The following is a 7,500-nucleotide window of genomic DNA, read 5'->3' as shown; positions in this document are numbered from 1 at the left end:
GAACCGCTGAAATAATTGAACACCTATACGACACCTCTTAGGTGAGCAATGTTTGGAGTGGAGGGAAGGCGCTCATTGCTGCTTAAACAACAGCCCTCTGTAATAATTTGGCAATGTTATAACACCCCAGCAGCGAGGCATAAAATTGCCGTTAAAAGCGCAATATATATATATATATATATATACATATATATACACACACACACACATATATATATATATATATATAGAGAGAGAGAGAGAGAGAGAGAGAGAGAATGTCGATGGCGATAGATCTGAACACGTAATCGAAGCAAGTTGGGAGCAATAATCTGTAGTAAATCTTAGAATTACGAGAATATTTTTCATCTATAGAATCATTGTATGTTAAAGAATGCTGTTTTTAAGTATAACGCCATTTAGGAAATATAACCGATGTATGTTTACTGAACATTTCAAGCAAAATTCCGACATAGAATTAAAAACTTTAAAGCGCTATAACTCAAAACACTACTTCTTTGGTTTCAAATATTTGTCAAAATTCTAAGAATAATGGGAGTTTCGTGAAATTGCGCAGGTGAGTGCATATTCAATAAATCTTCTTCGTGTAATTAATTTATTTTTCTAATAGGAAAATTATTAGTAACACACGGAATTTCATTGAGAAATTACTATTTGCGTGACGTCATGAATCACATACATTTTACGACTTGCATATCTCTTTATTTATTTGAAATTTTAAGAAAAACGAGATTACACGACGTTTGTATCCTATTTGAGTATCTACAGGCAAAATTAGACGTGTCTAAGATAATTAACAAGACAGATATCAGTTTGACGTCATACGACAAACGAACGGACAAACGGACAGAAATATCACGCTTTTTTATGCTCAAAGACAGTTGACAATGGTATTATAATTGTACCTTGAAAGAATTAAGTGGAAATACTAAATATCTTTTTTTTTTATTAATATTTTTTTAGTCATGTGTGCCCTTAAAATTTAAGGGATATTCTGATGGCCAATGATCCGTATCTTGTCAAATTTTCTGATATATATATATATATATATATATATATGTATAAATATATGTATATATATACATATATATATGTATATATATACATATATATATGTATATATATATAAATATATATATATATATATATATATGTATATATATATGTATATATATACATATATATATGTATATATAAATAAATAAATAAATATATATATATATATATATATATATTTCATAAAAATGAGAACTATCGGCCTTATTATAGGATCAAATAACTATTTCTATATTAGTAAAAATTTGGTTAAATGGGACTATATTTCTGGTTGTTACAGGTATTACTTCTAGTAGTTAAGTCGATAGGACTTCAAAAGTTCAAACTTGCAGCAAATGTTTTAATGTTGAACAGGATGACATACGAGTAAGTATTTTTTTTAGTTTATACATGAAAGATGTTTTAATGTTGTTACTATTGTTAAAATATCTAATTTTAATTGTTCATTACTTCTCATATAGTTTATCTATTTCCTCATATCCTTTTCTCAATGGCCTATTTTCACCTGTTGGAGCCCTTGGGATCATATAATTCTCTTTTCCAACTAGGGTTGTAGCTTAGCTAATAATAATAATAATAATAATAATGATCAGTTATTTCATTACTTGAGATACATACGTGAGTGGAACCCAGCAGAAATGGGCATATTCAAATTTTGAGGCTAATCGGCATAACAATTCCATGATTCACTGAACAATTGGGTGACTTAAGACAGGTCTCATAATGGCCATTAACAAACTAAACGAATAAGAATGTATTTCAATTTCGGCCGTGTTATGATACAAAGAAGATCGGAGCAGAGAGTATCTGGTACCAGATTTAAGGTTATGATAAAACTGAATGGTAAATGTTTCGTATTTGTATTTCGTATTTTCGATTTAATACTAGAGTTAATTTCAACCGGCCTCCACCTCTCTCTCTCCACTGGCTTACGTATGCATCAAAATCAGATGTAAATATCAGTATCCTTCGGTTTCTTATTCTTATTGATGATCTGTTGGTGTGCTTATTCCTGTGGCTAAATTACGCGCTTTTGTTTACTTTGCTGATGAAATTTTCGAGAGGGGGATCAATTCTCAGAAAACTCGGATATGACTATTTTATCGGTTAGCCGTTGTTCTGTTCAGTATCTATTGAAAGTGGAAATAAAAATGGGATTATAATGTAATTTGGTTGCTACGATTTTTGTTCAATATCATTTGTAATAACGAAACGTGATATGATTGACAAATCTACGTGGCATAAAAACTCCACAATTCTAAAATTGGTCAAAAACTTTATCTGATCTATATTTAATATATGCTTCAAACACAGCTGGGTTTTTAATTTTGGAGGTAACTAGTATGGTCGTCTTCGTTGTTTCTATAAAAAAATATATCAAAGTGGATAGGATGAAAACGGGTAAAAGGTAAATCTCCTGAGAAATAAAAACCAGACTTTTCTTCCGAGAAATGTCTAAAATGAAGAAAGTGAAAAGGTCTCTCTCTCTCTCTCTCTCTCTCTCTCTCTCTCTCTCTCTCTCTCTCTCTCTCTCTCTCTCTCTCTCTCTCTCGTGTTCAAAATTCACTCTATGAAATAAATATATTGTATCTGATATGAATCAAGTTGGAAGAAGTGGGGAGACTAATTGCAGTTCGAGGAGTCGAGAATTGCTGCAGATTGATAGTTGAACGGCAGGAGGAAGGTGCTCGAATAATTAGAGATAAAGACAGGTTAAATCCCCGATATATCAACACCCAGAAAGGTTTCGCCACCCATAACTGAACTCTTAGAAAGGTGTAATTGTCAAAGGTGTAACCTTTGAAAATGTTTAAAACTCATTAGTATTATTATTATATATATATATATATATATATTAGTATATTATATATATATATATATATATATATATATATCTATATCTATCTAAATATATATATATATATAAATATATATATATATATATATATATATATATATATATATATATATATATATATATATATATATACGGTATACATCGATATATATGGTGGAGAAGGATTGGACTGGATTGGTCATAGGAATTTAGCTGACCCAGAGTATGCTAATGATGCTATCCTTGTTAGCAGAACAACAAAGGATTTGCAATGCTTGCTTACCAGAATGCATAAAATATCACACGAGGGTGGGCTGAAGATAAATAGAAGAAAGACAAAGATGATGAGAACGGAGTATGCAATGGAAGATGAAATATCATTGGAAGGAGAAAGGATTAATGAGGTGGAGTCATTTAAGTATTTAAGAACTCTGCTCTCCAATACAAGGTTTTTACAATTAGAGTTTAGTGAAAGATTGAAAAAAAAAAATCAGATAATGGCTAGGTTAAGTAAAATGTGGAAATCAGGTCGCCTGGATTTACATATAAAAATCAGACTATATATGAGTTTAGTGAGATCGGTGTTACTCAATGGACATGAGTCTCAGCATGACTATGAAACAATCTCCAATAGATATAGTAGATTTGAGAACAAAGCCCTCAAAAGGATATTGGGAGTTAATTGGCAGGACAAGATTAGAAATGAAACTAAGAGAGATTACTCGAGTGCCACATGTTGGTGAGAAGGAGCTGGTTTGAGAATGCTCTTTGCATTCCCCAAGAGAGATTAGTTCACCAATCGTTCAGCTGGGCTCCACAAGACACTAGAAGAGTTGGAAGACCCAAACCTACATGGCTGAAGACTATGAAGCTCAAGATAGAGACGACTGGCGAAATCTGACTTAGGCCATTTGCGTCAATAGGCGTAGGATATATATATATATATATTATATATATATATATATATATATATATATATATATATAAATAAATATATATATATATATACATATATATATATATATATATATATATATATATATATATATATATATACATATATAATAAATATAAGTTCATGATTTTAACACAGTGAGAATTCACTAGGAGGATAACGAATTACACAGGCTTACTTAATGGAAATGTGATAATCAGTATTACTCTCGACAAATAAATAATGATGATAAATAACATGAAAAATATTGCTCACGATAAACTTTAAAAATACAAGTGAAATAACTACAATTTCAACAATATCAATAACATTGCTCCCCAAATGTCCCGTATATGATGTGAAGTTAAATCAAAGAGCAAATGTCTCCAGAAAACACGGCTAATTCAAACAGTAAAGGGATACTGTTTTCTCACTTTCGTTTTAGCTGTACATTATTATATCGTACTTTCGAGTTTTTACTTTCTTCTCCGGGCTAGTGAATTTGAGGACAAGAAAAGCCTTCTCACAGTTTCATATTTTCTTTCACCATTATGTCATCATGAGAGAGAGAGAGGGAGGGAGAGAGAGGAGAGAGAGAGAGAGAGAGAGAGAGAGAGAGAGAGAGAGAGAGAGAGAGAGAGAGAGAGGACGTTTCGGAGCATATTCAACTAAAACAAAAAAAATTCTAATAATAATCTCAATAATCGGATAACCAATCTTTTCATCTTAAACAACAGTAACATTAAGAGACGTTTTATTACTTTTACAATAATTTCAATAAATTCTAGTGAAATTTATAAGATTACTAATCCCCCGATTTTGACGTCTAAACGATTATAACAACTGCCGCCATAATAATAATAATAATAATAATAATAATAATAATAATAATAATAATAATAATAATAATAATCTTTGGTATTAAAAACCCACACTTATATACGATGTATATAAAAAAATGCAAGAGCGTTCGCACTTTTTACAAAATGCTTCTTCAGCTGAAGTATGGCATTCTGTAAAAAGTGTGAAACTGTATTTTCTTAGATATACAACGTATATAACTGTGAATTTATAATAATAATAATAATAATAATAATAATAATTATTATTATTATTGTTATACAACAACAACAATAATAATAATAATTATTACTATTGTTATACAACAGCAACAACAACAATAATAATACTACTAATAATAATTATCATTATTATTATTACAATAATATTCAGAGAGAGAGAGAGAGAGAGAGAGAGAGAGAGAGAGAGAGAGAGAGAGAGAGAGAGAGAGAGAGATGCCTCTCTTACGTTGGCAAGAAATGTTGACACAGTAAAAAGTCTGGTGTTATACTAAACCAGTGAGTGAAGCTTTAAGGACTGCTGCTGATGTATTAAATTATTGGACCCGGGATCCTATTCTGTGAAGAGCCCATGTCAACGCATGCTGGTTAGGTCTAAATATCCAAACGGAGAGATGAACTTCACCGATGTCATCATGTCAGAGAGAAGAGTCGCTAGTCTCATTTTCTGTATAAGTCTGAGATAGAACTTATGTGAGAATTATGTGTTTCAAATCATTTATAAGCTATGGTTAGGCATGGTAAACACTCCGCCTGGGGCTTTATTGAATCGTCTGCTAGCCTAATCGAGTGTTGGGCGCCATTTGTAAACAGCAATTTTTCATGGTTTTCTTTTCCTATTTCTGCTTACCTTTTTTTCCAAGTTATTTCAAGACAGTCGCATCCTCCCGTGGCACAGTAAGTTGGTTTGGGTATATTGAAGAATTAATAGTTACTATAGGGATTTTCCCAGGGCAGCAGTACTCAACACAGAAGTGCACTCTCACGACACACTAAGCAAACTGTTACCGAATTGTTGAGACACTTCAGGGCAGGGAAGACTAGCGAGTTGTGGGGGGAAGGAGGGATAAGCAGGCACTCCACCGACCATTGGAATTCTCATCCGTGCTCCGTTTTCTATGCATCCTGTTTTCTTTGCATGTCTAGTGAAGGTAAAGTAATTTTTCTTACGAAATTTAACAAATAAAAACCGTTTTACTTTTCATTAATCAATGACCACTTCAACCACTTTGATTATAAAAAACTCAATTATTACGTTAAATTACTATCTCCGTTGTTAGGGTCTGTTTCAACCTCACATAAAAAAGAAATAAGTTTATCTTTGCGACAAATTACAAAATGTTACGTCTTATTATTATTATTATTATTATTATTATTATTATTATTATTATTATTATTATTATTATTATTACTAGCCAAGCTACAAACCTACTTGGAAAAGCAAGATGCTATAAACCAAAGGGCCCCAACAAGGAAAAATAGCTCAGTGAGGAAAGGAAATAAGGAAACAAATAAACGATATCAGAAGTAATGAAAAAATTAAAATGAAATATTAAAAAAAAACATTAACAACATTAAAACAGGTAATTAATATATAGACTAAAAAAGACTTATGCCAGCCTGTTCAACATAAGAAACATTTGCTGCAAGTTTGAACTTTTGAAGTTCTACTGATTCATCTACCCGATTAGGAAGATCATTCCACAATTTGGTCACAGCTGGAATAAAACTTCTAGAATACTATGTAGCATTCAGCCTCATTAATGGAGAAGGCCTGACTACTAGAATTAGCTGCATGCCTAGGATTACGAACAGGATGGAAATGTCCAGGAAGATCTGAATAATAAAGGATGGTTAAAATTATGAAAAATCTTATGCAACATGCTTAAAGAACTAATTGAACCATAGATTGGTTAGCTTTGATGTTACTTCGTTGTTTACAAAAGTACTAGTTGATTTATTGGATGCCTTGTCTTGTATTTTATATGCTTATAAGTTACCTTTACGATTCCATACTATTACTGAACTTATTTGAGCTAAAAAGTTTAAATTATTTTTTTTTTTAATATAGGCATGGTAATCCCGTGTCTCAACTTTTATACAAATATTAACGGATTTTATTTATCTAGATTAATTCCTTCAGTGTGGTCCTCCCAATCTTTTTTTTTTTTTTATTGGTATCGTTATGTTGACGATGTTTTGGGCATTCTAGAAGAAAATTCAAAATTTGAGGGCCTTGTTTCAGTTATCAATTCATTCATATATTTGATACAAAAAAAAAATTAAAATGATAACAGTACCCTGGTTATACACGTTTTGATAGTCAGACAAGCAGATAGATAAAAGTTTTCTCATATACAGAAAGCCTACCAATAACTTTTCATATGTACATTTATACTCTCGTCACTCTTAAAACTATAAAGTATTAATTTTTTCCTCTATGTACCTAGGGCAAGTAGAATATGTAGCCCCGAGTACATAAAGGATGAATTCACTAAGATAGAAGAAATTGCTGATAATCTTTGCTATCTCAAATGTTCTAGAAAATCGTATGAATAAAGATAAGAAAACCTTTTATAGTGTCCAGTAAGAGAAAAACGAAACCATAAATGATATAATTGTTTGGCATTTCATAATTGTATTTTAGATTCCATACTCCTTTATAAAACGAGATATTAGGTTAGTGATTATATGTAATTGTACTTTAAAAATATATTGATTAAGAGTAGTTCTAGAGATCATAATAATATAGTGTAGGGGGAAAAGATCCTAAACAAGACAAAGGAAGACTACTAGGAAACACCAAAAACGTA

General features: G+C 31.1%; 1 protein-coding gene across 3 annotated transcripts in view; it reads right to left on the bottom strand.

Moving 5' to 3' along the window:
* LOC137642169 (carbohydrate sulfotransferase 11-like) overlaps positions 1–5,739 on the bottom strand; it is a 67,041-nt gene extending 61,302 nt beyond the window's left edge. For all 3 annotated transcript variants that reach the window (XM_068374709.1, XM_068374707.1, XM_068374708.1), the window contains exon 1: positions 5,538–5,739. The gene's annotated coding sequence lies outside the window, so the exon portion shown is untranslated. The remainder of the gene's footprint in view (positions 1–5,537) is intronic.
* Between the last annotated feature and the right edge of the window lie 1,761 nt (positions 5,740–7,500).

The sequence above is a fragment of the Palaemon carinicauda genome, chromosome 6 (assembly GCF_036898095.1).
Source record: "Palaemon carinicauda isolate YSFRI2023 chromosome 6, ASM3689809v2, whole genome shotgun sequence".
Lineage (NCBI taxonomy): Eukaryota > Metazoa > Arthropoda > Malacostraca > Decapoda > Palaemonidae > Palaemon > Palaemon carinicauda.
This window is presented reverse-complemented; position numbering and strand designations above follow the sequence as displayed.